This window comes from Myotis yumanensis, unplaced genomic scaffold, assembly GCF_028538775.1.
Source record: "Myotis yumanensis isolate MYYU_CA2020_CCGP unplaced genomic scaffold, mMyoYum1.0.hap1 SCAF_15, whole genome shotgun sequence".
Classification (NCBI taxonomy): Eukaryota; Metazoa; Chordata; class Mammalia; order Chiroptera; family Vespertilionidae; genus Myotis; species Myotis yumanensis.
This window is the reverse complement of record NW_027223766.1, coordinates 24,778,754-24,798,640: the sequence shown is the minus strand read 5'-3', so window position 1 is coordinate 24,798,640 and position 19,887 is coordinate 24,778,754. Positions and strand designations below refer to the sequence as shown.

Sequence of the window (19,887 nt, the reverse complement as noted above, 5' to 3'; positions counted from 1 at the left end):
ATTCTCATCAACTTGACCACCCGTCACTACCAGTGGAGAGCAAGGCCTGTATGATTTTCTACTTACTTCACCCAGAGAAGCCAGGATCCACTCCTATGTGTGAATGAGCTGTGCCCATTGTAGACAAAATAAAATTAACTAATACTCCTCCTCCTCCACCACCCCACCCCATCCTCAGAATAAGGGAACACCAGGTACTATCTTTGGAAAGCCTGACACTGACTCATATCCCCTATTCAAATTGTGTTGTTGTTCTTAAACAAGAACAAAAACAAATGTGAAAATGGTGTTTACCCTTGGTTGGAAGATGATTGAAACTATAAAACCTTCTTTAGTCTATAAAATGGGCAAATGCCACCAAGAAATCAGGTGGGCAGTTTCTCTTGCTGCCCTCTGGACTCCTGTAGCCCTTTGCCACTAACCTGTCAGGTACCTTATGCTATTTATTCCCATTAGAGAACATTCCTGCAATATTAATTTAAAAGCCTCCTATAGTATAATCTAGTGCACAAACCGCTTCTGTAAGCTTGACTCAGACTCTATGATAAAAAGCATTCATCATGTGCCATTCCATGTAAGAGGAATTTCAGCTCTCCTCTTCATCAGAGGACCTGCCTGCAGTGGAATTAAAATAGCTTCTCCCTGAATGGGAGCATTGACTTGGCAAAGTTAGGAGCAGTCGTTCAGGAGGAATGTAATCGAACACTTGAAATTTAAATTCCTTTGTAATCTGACTTTGAAAATAAAGTAAAAGAGAAACCCAAGAAAATTTCCTTTAAGGTGAACTCCTGTCCTTCAGATCACTTCCACTTTCAAGGCTAATAACATACCCACGATAAAAGTAGTATGTAATGAAGCTGATCTTTGCCATGAGCTTATTCCCCCCACCCCCGCCCCCCCATACTCTGATACTTAGTGCTTAGAAAAGGTGCCCTACATAGAGAGAACCCACCTCTGCAAAAATGTCTTTCAAACATCAGATTTACAAACTGGGCCAGTCACGTTTGGAGGAATAGCTTTTTCCTTTATGTGTCCATAAAGCATAAATTGTTAAGCCAAGAAACTACCTTAAATAAGTGACACAGATTTTCTTCTTTATTTAGAAACTATTCAGATTTACAAAGGATTCTTTCCCTTCAAATAGCTTCTTTCTCGTTCTTGAAGGACACAATCTTTTTTCTGTTAAAGTCACTGAGTGGTAAATGTTTCCAGGAGGATAACACTCGTTAAACAAAAAGAGGTCCCATAATTGTCGTCCCTGCCTTAAATGGGGTTACATAATGAAAAAATATTTCTTTGTTGTAAAAGAAAACAGGGAAAAGGATCTCCTCTCTCTCTCTCTCTACATGAAAATAGAAACAGGGAATCCAGTACAGAGCAGCAGTCACCATTTATGAAAACCAGCAGTCAAAAGAGAAAAGGTGTGTGTATGTGATTATTTTCAGTAAGAAAAAAAAATCTTGGCTTTACACTCAACTGTATAGGTGGACTTGAGCTCAATTTGCTTCAAGGCAAATTTCTGTAAACAACTCATTTGCATATTAATTTATATTGTGGAACTTAAAATTTCATCCCTAGATATATAATAAAATTACCTTTACAATCTACACATATAAATGGAAATATCTTTCTGACAACACCATCAAACCATTATCTATTAGTGATGCGAAGCTACCATTAGAGGTTTTTTAAACTGTGAAAGTAAAAATAGAGCTCATATAGGCAGACACAGTGAAAGGTGATGGCTTTACTTTCTTTCAACTCGATTCCCACTATAGTAGGAACAATCCATAATGCTTCAGAAACTTGCCAAGGTTCCAGTCAATTTTGAATCATGCTAATGTTTCTAACTTCATATCCAAAGAAATTATTTTCCATTTTCTCCATCACTTAAACTTCCTGGCTTCTTTCCAGACATTCGAACCTGGCCATATCTTCCACGTGTGCAAGAATGCCTTTAGATAAAAGGAGAAAATTATCCAAATAACTATGGGAAAGAATATCTAAGCCGTACTTAGCGGTGCAGACTTGCACCAGTGCCAACAGAGGCTTGCTCTAATGTTTAATAATAATCAGCAAATTGACTGATAATCCAGGCTGAACTTTCGGTTCCCACCCTAATGGTTTGATTTATGGCCGAGGCCTATGAGCCCACATCAGTGTCCCGTTAGCTGATGGTGCACTTACTAGCAAGTTACAAAGCTAAGCTGTACCATGTAGACGGGCTGTAGGACAGATACGATGACGAGGGCATGTCAGGCAGCCTGAACCTCCAAGCCGGAGACTTTAGAGGGGCTACTCATGAAAAACTTACCACCCGTAGTTTTTCCCATGGGTGGGGAAAGTACAGAGTTTTAATAAGCAACTTATGTTCAATGTTAGGAGAAAAATTAAACAACTCAGACAAGTCAACCATGCAGAGACAAGAACTATTCACATTGTGGCCTTGCCCCTAGATATTTTCTCCATATGTATACACAGAGATGTCTGTATATGTACACAGAGAGATCATTTTAACAGCAATGGAATCATACATTGATTTATGACTTTCACTTAATATGTCAGCTACATTTCCATTTAATAAATATTATTTCATAATACATATCACTTTTGAAGAACTGCATAACGTAACATTACTTTTTATGTATACAGCATCATTTATGTCATCATGTTGGCTATTGTTGAAAAAGTTTTTCATTTTCTGTTTTTGCTCTAGCAAGTATGCTGTGATAAATACCTTGCTTCTATATTTTTTGTGTATATCCTCTAATATTCGGAATTAATATTTGTACGTGATCCCAACTAGTTCCTTAGGATATTTTCCCAAAGCGAATGGCCAGGGTTAAAGGCATACACATGTGTAAAATTTTCAAGAACGTTTTGCAAATTGCCCCAGCAAGAAAGTTGTGCTTATTTAAGTCTCAGAAATTCTGGATGTTATTAACAAACTCTTACCAGTATAACATGTCCCATCTGGATTGTGCTCAGGGCATGATGGTTGTGTTTATACTATATATTTCTCTTTCTGGGTCAGAAAAAGGTCAGAAAAGGGGATCGTTTTTCTAATAGCATGAGTATCATTTGGCCGGGATGTTTTAATTTTGTCATCAGCCAAGCAGGAAGAACTTAGATAATGTCTGCAAAATGCTGGGCACTCCCTAAATGCTTGCTTTATATAGTAAATCATTTCTTCATTCTCCTGTTACAGATGAGAAAATTCAAGCGAAGAGAAGTTAAGTAATGTACCCAAAGTTTGCAGCTGGAAAGTAGCTAGATTAGGATAAAATATAATGGGGTAGAAGATGAGAAGTATTGTTCTAGCAACATAATTTCTTCCAAGGGCTATCATTCAGGATATAACCTTGGAAGTTTCTGTCTGACCTATTTTCAAGACATTGAAAGCGTCAGAAAGGCCCAAGATGAATTTCATAACAAATTACGTTCTTGTAGTTGCATATTTGTTTAGATAAAAGTCTAATCTTTCAGAGTTTGTAACGTTGAAACACAGTGATGAACGTTCATGCCATGCATACTTGTAGTTCTTCCATGAAGCTTTCGCTTAAAATAGCAGCATGCATTACTCATGGGAGAGTATATGCCTTGATGTTGGACAACAGTGTAGAGATGCACTCAAGAACTAGTGCTGATGAGAAACAGAACCATTAAAATTATAGGAAAATTTACTTAACTGAAATCTGAAGACGTTCCGCTTTGGGAGACAAAGCTGAATTTTAGGACATTCGTCCACTTATTGTCATTTAAAGTTTTATAGGAATGGTCCTAGGGTCAGTAGAGAGAGGGTCTCATCCCGGGTTCTTTCAATAGTACAGAGATTATTGATGAGGTAAACAGGCTCACATCCTAGAAGATTCCTGTCAGTGTCTGAAAAAACATGGTATGATTTGAGAACAGAAGGGAAGCTAATAAGCTCAGAACTACTTCTGCAACCTAATTCATAGGTCTTATTAATCGTTACATCTAATTATTATTACACCTAATTATTATTAGGTTATCATATCTAATTATTATAGATAAATTTATTTAATAATAACAATTACTCTGCCCAAGGGGTAAGTAACTTTTGGTTTGTAGAAACAAACATTGTTAAAGATGGCTTTTGTTAGCAGCATTCTTTTTTTAATCCTCACCGGAAGAATATGTTTTACTGATTGTAGAGAGAGGGGAAGGGAAAGAGAGAGGAACATTGATGTATGAGAGAAACATCGATTGGTTGCCTTGCATACTCGCCCCCACTGGAGATTGAACCCGCATGTGCCCTGACTGGGAATCAAACCCGAGACTTCCCCATATATGGGACAATGCCCCAATCCACTGAGCCACACTGGCCAGAGCAGCAATATTAATTTTTATCTGCCAGAATGCCCGTTCATTTGGACATGTGTGTTCTGATACCAATAGGTACTTGCACTTGTATGAAATGTCCATGTGCGTCCTACCTCATCAGCTCACGAATGAACCCATGTTTGACCTATAGATCCGTATAAATGTAAATAAATGAAAGGGAGGTGGGAGTTTTTATTTCTAGAGAATGTAAAAGTCATTTTATTATGCAATGCTTACATTTGTGTGCAGTGAGAGATTTAAAAGATTCCCTGTAATTGATTGTTTGACTTTGTAATTAAGAAACAGTCACTTAGATAAAAATGAGCTGCTCTAGAAGGCAGGTGAATAAAAAAGATGCTTTCCTGAGAAGAATGTGTTTGTGAACTAGAACCCTGAAATGCAGCCTATAACCATCATACTGAAGACTTCTTAATGTGAGTGTTTTTTGCGTACAAATTTTAAAACTTTCTTGTGATACCCTAAGGGTTTAGTTTTCTCAGCTTTGTGGGGAAGATGCCTGTTTTGCAGGACTGCCACATTCCAGCTGTCTTCTCCATCGTGTCCACCTGCACAGAAGCCTTCTGTGGGTTCTTCTTAATTGTAGAACTAGCGGTTACCATTGCTTTAGCAGGCGGGAGAGTGCGTGTTCTTCTTATAAAAAACCAGCTCAGTATGAGCAGGGGTCATGTTTTTAAGGAGGACAGGGGTTGCCTGGGTAGTTTTAGGACGTGAGGAGGCCTGGGACTGGGCAGACCTATGTGGCCTGCAACCTTTACAGGCACACGGTACTTTTGCCCTCTGGGGTAGGGGTGCTGCTTGTAGGAGGCATGAAAGGTATGAAACATAGCAGGTGTAAATTTTATTTGTATACATCTTTTTTAGGGTTAGTGCCATACCTGAGAAAGTCTTTTTTCTCTTCTTCTATCATGTGACTTCCTGCTTCTTCTAGATCTAAGAGACCAGTTACATCCTTGGCAAGAGAGGCTGAGCTCACTGACGGCCTCATGGGTTGATTATAGAGGACACAGCGGGAAGGTGCCCAAGGACATGGGGAGAAGGGGCCTCGGGAGACAACCAGCCAAGCACTGTGGTCAAGAACCAGTGGCATGCTGTCCAGCTGTGCAAGGCTGGGTGGGTTCTGGGAAGCCCCCCCACCAGGTGTGTGAGCTGTGCTGGATCGTCAGCCTGCACATGGATACGTGTGTGAAGTGGTTAGATAGCCAAGGCGGCCGGAGCGTCTGTTCTTACTTTGGTAGCAACAGCTAGCCATGGGAAGCAAGACTCCCCTCGAATTCAAAACTCCTTAGCTGTCTCCTTGTTTCCTACCCTTCCATTGCCCTTCACCAGTATTATAAAATAGGAATCGCTAGAGGGGAAAAAAGGCTTTGAGGAGACACTACAAGATTATAAACTGCACCCCACAGAGAGGATTCACACATATGTCTGCATATGTATGCAGCCTGGTAAGACGCTTGTCCAAACATAAGCATCTTTCTCAGCGGGAGGCTTTGCAGGGGGCCCCCAGAGCTGACTGCACAAGGCATCCCACACTGACATACAAAGGAACCCCTCAGGCCCTATTCAGGCAGGGGGTCACTTCATGGTAAACAGGTCGGATGCTAAGAATCTGAAAAGGGAGAGGAGCCAAGGGCCACGCATGCGTTTGGAGCCGCTGGAGTAATTTCCAGCAGCCTGATTCATTTTTCCCCAGCCCAGCCACGTTACAACTGCATTGAGTACCCCAGATGCCACATTCTTTAAAAAAGCTGATGTGTGGGTGTTCTGAACAGAGAAGGAAGGGGCACCGGTTACCCATTTGCTTGCCCAGCAGTTGTCCTATAGCTCCTGGTAGCCACAGGAGACTTCCACAGCTTGGGCATTCGTTCCTTTTCCTTGTGATGGGGGTGGGCGGTGTGCTAGAGCCCCTTGCGTGGGCTTAGGGGAGCCGCTTGCTACCACATCTGCCCAGTTCCACCAGCAGTGAGTTCGTGTTGGTGGCCTAAAATGCCACCATGGAAATGCTACATACAAGCTGTCTATTCCATCACTCACTGGCCCACCACTCGTTACGGGGACCACCCAGGACTGCTGGCCCCTTCCCCTACTCCTGGCAGCGCTGGGGCCTAGACCTGAGCTGGGGGCACCGCAGCAAATGGGAGAAATGTCAGCTTGTGATCGGGCCTCCCCACGCCCAGGTCCCTGTTCCTCAGAGCAGAAACCACTGCCCTGGGCCCCTTCCAGCGAGATGGCGTTTCACAAACAACTGAAATTGAGACACTTCTGGTCAGAATGTTCTGACCAGTCTAAAGTTGTGTGGGAGCCACAAATCATTTCACTGTCCAGGGGAGAAAGCTGAACGTTCTGTTGGAACTTCTCAACACACAGGCCCTCCTCTCCTCATTCTCCCAGGTTAGAGAATCCAAACAGACTTTGAAGAAACAAATGACCTCCAGTGAGGTCAACCATTTCTCTGGCGACCGTCTGCTCCTACTTGCCCAGTGTAGCAAATGTGAAATGTACACGCTTTTATTCTTTGTGCAGTGAAAGGTGAGCAAGGGTTTTGACTTGGGAGATAATGGGAACCTATTCCTAGAAAGAACTTGGGGGAATCAATCAGCCAACAGATTTCCAGAGGGCTTTGACCTAACGCTTTTCCTCCTCTTGTGGGAGCTGTTCCCAGCTGTCCGCACTCCGCCCTGTGTCCTTGGGTCCTGGGCCCTCCAGGACTTTGCCTTTCACGCACACTCCAGACAGAAGCCTCCTTTAGTTGCAGTCCCCACTCTCTGTGCCCACTTACGTGCTTTCACAGCAGCCTGTACGTCCCGCAGTTTCCCCACCAGAACCATTCAGCTGTTAAAGAGTCACGTATGTTTATCTTCCTAATGAGAACGGACGGTCCAGTGGGAATCAGAATATTGTCTCACTGCCTTCAGTATCCCCAATGTCCAGCACCGTCCTGGCACATAGTAGGTGCCTAGAACTATGGAGTACATGAATGCTTTTTCAGATTCAAGGAAGAGTTGATTGAAGTTCAAAGATAAAAGTGCTATTCCCGAGGTTAAAAAATATATAGGCTCACCTAGTCGAATGGTAGTAAGAAAATTTACCAATAAGCTAATACTCAGTTCCAGATGAATATTTGTCCTAAATGCACCGAAAGATAAGACCTAAGAAAGGACAGTTACCTCCTTTTCCTAGGATGCGTCTGCTTAATGTCTTATACAAAACAGGCATGAGACAAATGAAACAGCTTTTTAAAACAGTGCCCTTTTTTTGAGCTCGCAGTCTGTTAAATGAAGAGGAAGGCAGGGCTGTTGGCTGTTTCCTAAATAAATGCCTAGAAGTGTTACTAGTCTGTATCCTGGCAGCCTCCAGGGAGCTGTGCCTTAGGCCAAATCACGGAAGCCAACTCCTCTTGGAGTTGGAGCTCCTGCTAATGGTGATTGCGCTTTGATAGTTCACGTGGACGATGCTTCGAGGTGGCACACGCAGCAGTTTCTTTAGAGGCGTGTCTCCATCTTGTTTTGCAAGTCTGTGTTTGTGTCTACATTTGTACACCATTTTTCACTCTTGAATTTATGGACCGTGAGTTTCTTTGCTGTCTTCCCCTTAAAGTTTATGAGCCATACCATTCCTTTCTCTGGCTTATTTCCCAAACAGTCCATGGTATACAAAGATTGAAAAATGCCTCTGAGTTAGCCTTCCTTTTCCATGGCTACTAATTAATCCCTGGGAATATTTGGTTTCTTAGAGCAGGTCATAATGGTTGTTGAGGATGTTAGCATTTTGTAAAGGTTTTCAAGTAAAAATCAAAGCAAAGCAGGTCTAGAAAAATGAGAAGTTGCCATATCATCACTGGATTGGCGCTTGACTGGTAGAACATACCAATTTCTGGGAATTATGGAAAATAAATTTTAAAAAATTGTAATCATCACCCACTTAGAATAATTATAAAAGCAATGTTTATGAAAATACATTTCATTTTCAAAATTGAGCTACAGCTATTAAAGTCTGTATACATTTTGGGGGGGGGGACACCCTGTGTTTTTATTGACTTTTAGAGTGAGAGAAAGATATCAATGTGTGAGAGAAACATCAATTGGCTGCCTCCTGTACATGCCCAGACCGGGGATTGAACCCTCAGCCTTTTGGTATATGGGATGACCCTCCAATCTATTGAGTCACCGAGCCAGGACCAGGAAATAAGTTTAACATATTAACAGATTTGATTAATATCACCCCAGGACTATTAAATTTATAGAACATATTTATAAGAAAGGGAGAACCAATAAATATATAGGCTGCAGGAACAGAAGTTGCATTTTTCTGGCTAACTTCTCTCTCCTTTTCACATAAATTTGTTGTTTTAAATTTCATCAAACACCTCATTACAAACTTTCCTTGATTTATATTTCATAGAAAACACTTTTCAAATGTATAATATCATTTAATCTATATTGCAAGTCATTAATGAAATGTAATTGTAAGCCCTTAATTTCCTGAAAATTCCTGTTAAGATTGGTTCATATAGAATTAAGTGAAATTAGAGAGTGTTACATAGCCAAAAAGAAGTTGGGGGAAATAATTTTGGTTACCACAGTGAATCCCCATAACAGCTCTGTATGATTCATCAAGCCTGCCACCAGCTTGTCACTATGAATCACTTGTAAATGGTGTATCTGACAAAACTGTACAATAGAGAAGTGTTTAGACACTTCTTGTTTTGAGTTGGGTGTTACTGGGAAAGAAGGTAGACAATATGATGTGGTGAAAAGATTGCTGCTATTAATAATAGCTTAATTTAGAACCCACTCTGTGCCAGGCCCTGTCCGAATCCTAATAGCTCATTGTCAGTCCTGCAAGGTGTCTCTGATTATTGCCTCTGAGACCCGGAGACATCCAGTCACTAGTCCCAAGTCAGGCAAGTAGGAAGTAGCTGATCCAGAATGTAAACACAGGTGGTATGGCTGTTAGAATGTATGCTCTTCACCCATGCTTCCAACGGCCTCTCACAGGATTGGCTCCTAGAACTAATTTTACCATTAAATTGTGCAGTGGGCAAACTTTTCTGTTATTGAAAATATATGCTGTAAATATGATATGGAAAGGCTTGTGAAAACTCAAGGAGGTCAAGGGGCATACGAGCAAGAAGTACACAGATCATTTCCTTAAGAGATAAATTTCAACATACACAATGTGGTCATGTAAGCTTTTCAATGTGACCAGGAAAAATTCTATTTTGGTCCAATATATTATTAGGCTGACTATATCATCCAGTTCTGTTTGATTATTAGAAATCACAGAAGTTAACAGAATTTACTTTGAAAATTGGATATTCATTTTTTCTTAGTATGAGTTCTACTCAACTATAGTCTCAGAACAGATTCAAAATAAGATATCTTATTTGATAGCTGGTCATCATTTTAGGCTCAGTCTAGGCAAAGTATTCAATACTTTATTGAAGATCATCCAAAAACTCCACAATAATTTTAACTCCATAATCATTTTACCTGGATTCAAGAGTAGGCAAATTTCTTTAAATTTTTTTTGTACAGTGATTTCTGGTATCCCTTCCATCTCTTGTAGCTCTAAATTATTATTGATTACTGTCCTCAGGAGTATGATTTTTGGCACTTTGATGAGCACTTTTCCACTATGCATAGAAATTACATGGTATTTCAAAGTCTATTGGAGACTAACTAGCACTTTAGGACAAATAAGTGGCAAATTGCTAATCAGGGTTAATAAAGTAAGCCTCAGATTTTACAGCACCAGCACTAATACCTTCGAGGTATTGATTTTGCCATTTATTCTCTGTGCCGGAATCTGCAGTGCCAGTCAGCTGGACCCGACGTGAGGGGTAACCACTCTTTGTTTCTCGAGATTGGAGGCAAAACAAGAATGCACTTTAAAAATCACTTACAGTTTACAAGGTGGCACATTCATCCTCAAAATGACAGGAAATCAAGATGATTTTGTCTTTTGGGGTTTAATTTATTAAAATTTAATTTGCTCCTGTGCTTTGCTCCAGTAGCTCTGTGCTCGCAAAACTAGCTATAATTAGATTAGCAGCCTGCTAAACGCTGGTGACAGCCTGCGCCTCAGAGAGCATGTGCTGGATTCCGCCCCAGCCTCTCCTCATTGGCTGCGAGCATCGCTGCTCGCCAGCTTGATAGGTTTCCACTGTACTCCTTATGCATCGGAGACATAGATACAGAGATACTCCACTGTATTCTGGCAACGGTGGAGGTGCTTAGCTGGTAACGTTACGGGAGGAGGAAGGCACTGAAGAGAAGGCGTTCTTCTTTGTTGTAGAGCATCGGCAGTCAGCCACTGCCAGCTGCCAAAGGCGATCAGTGAGGAAGTTTCAGTTCATGGTAATTACTTTGAGTCTTTATCTCGCAGGAAAAACCCAGCCATGCATGAAATGAAGCGAGTTCATCGTGTCCCCTGTTTAATTTGATCCTGCTTTCTTTTTTGTTAATAGCATGCCTAGCCCGGCGTTCCGTACCAAAATATGTTCTGCGGGAGAAGGCTTGGCTGGTGAACAGCTACTCGATTCATGAAGGAATATTGTTTTTACCTGGATCCAAGCGTGCATGTGCTGGGGAGTGATTCTTATTGGTTCTCTTCTGTTTTGGAAAGCCTGAGGTTGCATCGATCGAGGTGTCTTTGGAGGTGCGTTTCAGTATCCTGTTGACTTTGTGTGCATGGAGCCCAGGCTCTCCGGAATAATGAGCAGTGTGGGAGAGTTCAGGGAAACACGTGAATTAGGACAGGGCAGCAGCTCTCCTGAGGCCAGTGCAGGGTCCTGGGGGAAGTAAGTGCTATTGTTTCTTCAAAGCTGAGTGCAGCCTTCATTTTGGATGGTTTTCTTTGTTTCGCCCTTTGTAGTTTTCATTAAGCCTTCATACCACGGAGGGCGAGAGCATATCTCATTCTGCCAAAAATATGTATAGGTGTGTATTCACCTGGGCCAAAGAGAGAATTTTTGACTCCGGGGCTTTGTTTAACAGGGATGTTGCTTTTGGAGTTGAAATTAATCACAGGAAGGTGGGGTTCTTACCACCCAGACTAATGCTTGGCAACATTTTAAATCTTCTGTTAATGATTGCCTGGATTGTTTTCCACCTCAAACAATAAGTAATCTTAAGATTTTGTAATAAAGATGGTACATTCTGAAGGAAACATTTAAATGGCCAAGGCTGAGCTTAAAGAAACCCAAACAAGTGCATTGATTTTGCTTCTCCATAGAGTTCTCTTTTATTTCAGAAGAGCCCCCTGCTACCATTTAGTCCTCAAACTTAAACATGGATATGCTCACCGTATCCGATTGTGGAGACCACAGAAACTTGTGTATTGAGTCACCAGTCACAGGACTGGCTGGCTGCCACCATGCGTCTGCTATCAGTGGAGAGCCAGTGATATCTGAAAGCCATCGGGAATTATTTCCCTGCTCCTGAAAAGCCAAACGTGGCCATTTAAGTACTTTGTTTAAACAAAACTGCTTTGATTTAAAAGCGTATACGGGTTACAGGGGTTCCGTGTATTGTTTGGTAGAGGAAAACTTCAGATCACTAACTCTGCTCCACTGCCCCTCCCCAAACCCCTCCCTTGTCCATTCTGAAGGTAATAAATCATCCAATGTAATAATTCATTCCAATATCAGTCTTAAGGAAAAAACAAGTATTATGAAAGTTTGTCAATTATTGTAATACAGTATCACCTATAACAGTGGTTCTCAACCTGTGGGTCGCGACCCCTTTGGCGGTGGAATGACCCTTTCACAGGGGTCACCTAAGACCATCCTGCATATCAGATATTTACATTACGATTCATAACAGTAGCAACATTACAGTTATGAAGTATCAACAAAAATAATTTTATGGTTGGGTAACAACATGAGGAAATGTATTTAAAGGGCCAGAAGGTTGAGAACCACTGATCTATAAGAAAGGTTGATAGTCATCCATTGTGATACAGGCTCCCTGTGCCTTTAAGCAATCTGCAGTGCTCAGTTTTAAGGTACCATGTGTGCTGAAATGACCATAAGAGGGGTGCTCTACTGAGCACTTAACTTCCTCATTGGACTCCCTTGGAACAAACCCCACCTCCTTCCGATTCCAGAAGGTGGCAGAGCAATGGTGGAAAGTGCAACGAACGATGTTGCCCTTGTTCACGTGTGCAGACCCTGCTCTCCCGGTTCGCTCCCTCATTCTCTGTATCCACACTAAGGCTTGGACGCTCCTTTGGGGAAGAATAAATTGATGTCATTCTATAATCATCTCTCCCTCTTCATCTCCTAAACTGCTTCCTAAATTACCTTGGTCTTCAAGAATTTCTAAGAGGCAGACTGCCTTAAAAATAAACGAGTGTTGCCCTCGCCAGTGTGGCTCAGTTTGTTGGGCATCCTCCTGTGCATGGGAAGGCTGCTGGTTGGATTCCCTGTCAGGGCACATGCCCAGGTTGCAGGCTCGACCCCCCAGTTGGGGGCGTGCAGGAGGCAGCTGATGAATGTTTCACTTTCACATCTATCTTTTTCTCTCTCTCTTTCTAAAAATAATTTTTAAAAATAAATTATTGTCAGGCGTAAACATTGTACTAGCAAACCTCCTTTTATGAGCTTAGCCCTGTGTTAAGCTGTGTGCCACTGAAGCTGTGGGGGGTATTCTAAGTGCTGTTGACTCCCAGGGGCTGGGTCTTAAAAGACTCTTGGTGCCTGGAAGGAACTTCTTCAAAATGTAACATAAATGGTACTTGTATATTGTGTAATGCACTGTGATAGCCTACAGGGCCTTCCACCATATACTAAAGAGGCATTTTTTCTAATAGCACCAAATAAAATGTTATTTACATGTTTGTAAAATCTGCACTTTTAACTTCAGGTGAATCATATCTTACCATCTTTAATTACATTTAAAAGAATCTTTATATATTTCTGAGATAAGAAAGTAAAAAATAAATTTCTTGGGCACTTTAAAATTTTGTTCTCTCCCCTCCTTGTAATTTCATAGCTCTTTACTGACGAGAGAATGACATTTCTGACCCATCAAATAGATCTATTAGCATGAACTAGAGTACAAAAGATATAGTATTTTTAAATGAAAACAGTCTCGGTTGTAAGTAAGACTTTCGAAGTTTTTCTCCTAGCGGCTTATAATCACAGCCGTAAAAGTGGTCATCAGTTTGAAAATGAAAAGTCACTTCATGTAGAATATGATGTGGTGTGAAGCAGCTGGGCTGAATGAACAAGGCCTGGACTGATTGTAACAAGGAAGGAGCACTGGGTAATACCTGCTATTGGATGGAGGAGTATGGGTGGCTGTGTGTCTGGCCCCTTGGCCATCTGTGATATGAAAAGAACGGAGGGGGATCTGTCATTAGCAATCAATAAATATTTCAGGGTTGACCCTCCTAAAGTTTCCTGGATTGAAAAAACATTTCAAGAGACACTAGGCCTGTCATCTAAGTGTATTCATTTATTTTTCTTTCATTTTATTCAATAATTAGAGGCACCTACCCTGTGCTAGGTTCTGTGCTAAGCCTTAGCCAGAGAAAGATGGAAGACACAGCCCACCCTGCAAGCAACAGCCTACTTAGGGGAGACAGCAAACAATAATAGGGAGTGTAAAGAGCAGAACAGAGCACTTAGCTTGGTGAGTGCACGCAGGGTGACCAGTTCTCTAGAAAGGGGGCTGGGGGAAACCAGACGGCTTCAGGAGTAGAGAGCTAGTAGTGCCTGATCTAGAATGAACTATTTCCCATCCATCTTGTACCACATCCACTACCGTTAATGTTAAGTGGGGGTCAGTGTGGGCCACAGATCTGTATGTGTGTATGTGTGTGTATGTGTATGTATATATATATAGTATTGACTTTCAGTTTCACCCTGTGTTTTATTTGTGACCCGTATTAAATGTAATAAATTGACCCCTGAACAATGTGGGGGTTAGGAGCACTCAATCCCACACAGTCCAAAATCCACATATAGCTTTTGACTATCCAAAAGCTTAACTACCCTCAGTATCCTCGGGGGATTGTCTCCAAGACTCCCCCACAGATAACCACTCTCCGAGGATGCTCAAGTCTTTGTTATAAAATGGCCTAGATCAGTGCATACAGTCAGCCCTTTGCATCCATGGACACCCAAGCGAGGACAGAAAACAGTACAGGTATTTATGGAAAAAAATCCATGTGTAAGTGCGGACATGCACAGTTCAAAACAATGATCAATGGTCAACTGTATAAACTATTTTTTTTCTTACTTCTGTCTCTCCTAAGAATACACATTAGATTGTTGCATGGAAGTGTTTTTATTTGTCTTAATAGATTTACATCACATGGGTTTTGAAAAAACTTAAATGTATGTGAAAGTTTAAAAGTGCATCTCAAAGGACTTACAAAATACTTTAGTTACTCTTGGACTCTTAAGTAATTTAGTGATCATTTCTGGAACTGTTGGCATTGCCAGGAATTATCATTTGTTGTTGGATGCCTGTTGACTCTTTTATTTATTTAACCAGACTCTTTTATTTATTAAAGTCATTTGTTTTGTACATGCTTATTAAAGACAAGCTTGTAAAATGAGGGCTTCGGTTATAACACTTGCATTTAATCTTACTATGATTAAGGCCTTTTGCTTTTCTTATACACTTAATTGAATTTAGACATATTTTAAATCTTGCCAAATTTGGAAGGCAAGTTCACTATCAGGGTCACCAGGCTTGCCACCAGTAAAATGTGTACATGAAAACAGATTTTCAATGCTGCAGGGCATGCAGTCAGAGATCCCTCCTAATTCTGAAGTGTTTTGCTCTGGTCAGGCTTCCACACTTCCTTTTTCACAAGCCGTCCTTCCCCAGCCTTTACTCTCTGTGTGGGAAGTGTCCTCAGAGCTGATTGTCAAAGGCAGCAGCTCTCCAGCCCTGATGGCCTTCCTCCTGTGTCCCCCTGTCTCTGACTGCTTCTTCCCAGTCTCCTGTCCTACCCACCTTTTTTGTGTGTGAGTGTTAATCCTCACCCGAGGATATTTTTCCATTGATGTTCAGAGAGAGTGGAAGGGAAAGGGGAGAGAGAAAGAGAGATGTGAGAGAGACACATCGATTGGTTGCCTCCCGCAGCACACGCCCTGACCAGGGCAAGGGATCAAGCCTGCAATCCCAGTACATGCCCTTGACCAGAATCAAACCTGGGACCCTTCAGTCTGCAGCTCGATGACCCTCTATTCATGAGCCAAACTGGCTAGGGTTCCTACCCACCTTTTAAGTAGATATTCCCCAAGGTTCTATCCTTCATAAGCTTCCTGTCACCTGCTTTCCATTGGTTGGTTCATCCATTGCCACAGACTTAGCTGCCACTTCTATGTCCCTCCTTCAGGCCCTGGCTGCCCTCCTCTGCCAGGAAATTGCTTCCCTCAATAGACCCATGGCTCATGTCCTCACTGCCTTCAAGATTCTGCTCAGATGTCTCCACCTTCCAGCCCAGTGGGACATTCTGAGATGGTATCTATTATATTTAGTCTCCTCTTTCTGGAGTATAGACTCAGAGGTCAGAGATTTTGGTCTTAACCCCCAGAGCCCAGAACAGAAGAACTTGGTTCCTGAGTGGGCCTCTGGTTCCTGGTCTGAAGTGGGGGTTGTGTACCACATGGACTCTAAGGCCCTTTGAAACTAAAACCCTATCTATCAACCTCAGATGGACTGACTCAGTTCCAAAAATGAGATGACGTCCTGGAAACCTTTATTTATGTGACTTCTCACAACTGGATGTTTATATTCTCCTTTCTGTATAATTGCTGTCTAAGGTTGAGTGTGTCCTTAAAAAATACAGCTGAGCCCTGGCTGGTGTTGCGCAGTGGTCGAGTGTTGTCCTGTGTACTGAAGGGTCTCAGGTTCGATTCCCAGTTGGGGCATGTCCGTGAGGCAACCAATCGATGTTGCTCTCACACTGATGTTTTTCTCTCTCCCTCTCCCTTCCTCTCTCTCTAGAATCAATGAAAACCATATCCTTGGGTGAGAATTCAAAACAAAACAAAACACCACAGTTGAAGGGAGCAAAACTCTTGGCTTTAAATAAAGTTTATAAAAACTAACACATTTTGGTTTACCTTCATGTTTGTTACTTGTATTTGAAAGCTTACTGGCTGACTTTTAAAAGAATTATCACTTTCTGTTGCTACATATATTTAATTGACTGCCTATTTCTGTCAAATAAAACAACAATAGCAGCCTTTTCTTCCTCTAATTTCAGATACTTCCTGCTGCGGGGAGTACTTTAAGAAAGGAAGGATTCCTGTGACTTCTGCCTATTGTCCGCAAATTACTCATTCCTTTCAAGTAAGTATATTGCTTTGCTTTGACCCATTCTCAGCAGAAGTTATTGATTTTCTCTGAAAACCTGTGTCATTATTACATTAAGACAATGAGGCAAGTTTTCAGATAGTTTGCTGTCTGGCAAAAAAAATAAAATAAAAACAAAGAGTCCCCTCCTTTGAGGTCCCTGCTGGCACCAAATAGTAGTAGTGATGATGATTTGCTTTCCCAAGGCTTTCCACGATGTCTTCTACATATCTGCCAGCAGTTACAGTTTTCACAGCTGTGTTATATTTAATAGTAACCAGGTAGGTAGCCGTGTATGGATTTGAAGATTATATAAAACATGGGTATCTTTACCCTGCAGTGAGCAGTACACTGTCTGTAGCTGGGGAAATGAGGTGGTGTTTTCTGACACGCCAAATAGTATGGGACCAGCACCAAGTGCCGTGGGAGTTTTGGGAAGGAGATCTTCACAGGATGGCCTCTCAAAGGAGGCCATGTGGAGATGGTGGCACCTATATGCCAGCCTGAGAGCCGGGCAGGTGCTGGAGGTGTGTGTGCACCATGGAAGGCACTGCTGGGTACTTTGCCCCACATCCACGCCACTCCCAGGTGGTGGAGAGTCTGGAGGCATCCTCTCACCAGACCCATGAAGGAGCTGAGGAAGTGGACCAGCGTCAAGGTCCCAATGTCCCTCCTCTTCACAGAGGGCCTAAGAGCAAGTGAGGAGATTGGGAATATTTCTGGACTAGAGAGACAGCTCTCTGGCTAAGTCCTGTCTGCAATGACGTGAAGAGTGGTAAAGAGCAGCCCTCATGAGAACACAAAGTCTTGTCCTTGATGCCATATTCCCCAGTGACCACGTGTTCTGATTTGATTGACAGCCTTCCTGGAGTCTCCTCTCCAACCTCTTTAGGTCCTGTACCATTGCTTATATCCTGCGCTATACATTTTATCGTTTGTTATGATGCAGGACATTATTAGGTGATGTTAATACTGTCCAGAAACCTCAGAATCTGTCTTAGCCTGACAAGTAAGAATCAGCTTGTACCAGGTGGAATTCTACAATCTCTCGAAAGAGACAAAGAGAAACCAGCAAAACCTACCCTGAAATCCACATCCCACCATTTTACCTTATCTTCTTATCTCAGATATAGGAAGTTCTGATATGAAAGCCTTGGGCTCCTGTTGGCTGGAAGGAACGGGGTGCCTCCCACCCCCAGGCCTTTATCAAGGGGGCAGGGAGGAGTAGAATTGCCCCTGAGCACAGGTGGATTGAATGGGGAATGCTTCTGAATGGGCTGTACTCTCCACTCTGCTTCAGCCTAGAAGCCCTCCCATCTGCCCCCAGGTGAGGGCTTTTCTGGGATGTAGGACTTTCAAATGCTAAAAGCAGGAAAAGTCCGCAGCAAACAGGGGCCTATGGGCCCCTCTCATGGTGCTCAGCACCTCTATTCTCATACCCAGACACGTGATATTAATGCTCACCGAACCAGCTTCTGACAGCAGGTCATTTTGCTGCTCCTAGTGGCCAGGAAAGGATGGGGGGGAGGGGGGCAGGGGGACGACACGGGGTTTGAGTAGACATGGCTATAACCTTAACTTCCTGCTCACCACGGCTAATGGACTTTTCTGCACCTCAGTTTCCCATAAGCCAGAGAAGAATAACAGCAAGTTAGTAGGGGTTTGGGGAAGGTTACATGGCATAGTTCTGGAAGTGCCTGGCACACATAGACATTCGAGAAGTGGAGGCCCCGCCTTCCTCCCTCCCAGAGGAACTATCTGGAGAAGACAGTTCCCTTCGCAGGCATAGCCATCTTGAGCTTTGTCAGTATCATTATTTAGCTAGGTCCTGCTTCTGGAAGATTAAAAAGGGTTTTACCCTGTGATTCATTAACACAATGTCACCTGGGTGACACTAAGTCCTGGCCCCTACATCTAATTCTCAAGTAGATCATGGTGTACAAGTTACTTGAAGTTGATTTTATTCCAGTTTTCCCATAAATAAGATAGGAACATTTATTTAGTGCTTTAAAAAATATTGAGAAAAGAATAGTTTTTGTCTTATTGGCCAAATGTCTTCAACTATTTTGGGGCCACTTTTGCATTTAAAGTTCATTAAAACTGGTCCTTTTCTGGGGTCTTATGAAGACATGTGTATTATATTGTCGTGAACTTTTTTCACTGCTCCTTAATTCATGTACTTAAGATTTGTTCCTGGAATACAAGGGGGATTCTTCTTAAAAGTGGTACCATGTTAAAGAAACTAAAACGAAAATGAAGGCATAAAATGACCTTGTAATAGTCTTTCAGTCAAACTTTTTGAGTTTTTCCAACTTATAAAACCTCCTGTGTAAAGTATGTGTAAGTCATCTTTAAAGGAATACAGACACCAAATTTCTATGCATTATTCATGTGATTGGAATTTCAGGTTATAATGTTCCCTTTGGTTTTAGTTTCTTCTTATCTTCTTCAAACTTAAGTAATTGATAGTTCCTCTTGGACAGTTTCCTTTTTCACAACTTCCCTGGGAGGGCCTTTTGTTCTTTTATAGCATAAGTGGTAGGTACTTGAGAAATTGCTGGGAGCAAAAACAAACCTTTGCAGATTTTCTGTGTGTTAAATGGTCCTGACCAAAAATAAGTGCTATTTTCCCCCAAACACTGTTTTTCTCCATTTCAATGTTTCCTAAAGTTGTTCCTCCATCCAGAGTGATTTGTTCCTTGTCCATGACTCATCTGTCTTTCAGGCCAGCATCTCTCTGACTTTTGCCTTTTCCTAGATCAGCTCTTTGCCAAGTGAATGACTCAGAGCTCAGGTTCCACCAGTACAGTCAGGTGTGGCTCCTCCAAAGCCGTCTCAGCTGACCTTGAGCAAGGTGTCCTTGGGAGCCAGGGAGAGCCGGCCACAGTAATGAGACCCATGCAGACAGTCAAACAGAGCCAAGCTCTTGACCTTGCGTTTGCTGCTTTTTAAAAATAATGAGGAAGAGGAGGGGACATTCTCTAGAAGAAGTAGCTAGGATTTTAGTTGTCTTATCCTGCTTTATTTACAAGAATTCAGTAGGCTGCTGAAAGCATAGACATAGGGCTATTCCCCTCTCTAAAATAAAATACTCTCATTCTCACATGGAAAGTATAATGCTGTTTTTGAAGATTTAACATATATTTATTATGAAGTTCAAGAGGCCACTATTGATTACAATTAAATTGTTAAGTTACCAATTTAT

At 42.0% G+C, this 19,887-nt stretch overlaps 1 protein-coding gene across 6 annotated transcripts in view; it reads left to right on the top strand.

The window, feature by feature from the left end:
* The window catches only part of FAM110B (family with sequence similarity 110 member B), a 124,036-nt gene that overhangs the window by 53,090 nt on the left and 51,059 nt on the right, over positions 1-19,887 (top strand). For 2 of the 6 annotated variants that reach the window (XM_070392199.1, XM_070392203.1), the window contains 2 exons: positions 10,832-11,022; positions 16,594-16,679. The gene's annotated coding sequence lies outside the window, so the exon portion shown is untranslated. Of the gene's footprint in view, positions 1-10,541; positions 10,722-10,831; positions 11,023-16,593; positions 16,680-19,887 lie in introns of those variants that run through there. The other 4 variants (XM_070392201.1, XM_070392202.1, XM_070392200.1 and 1 more) reach the window with 3 other exon arrangements.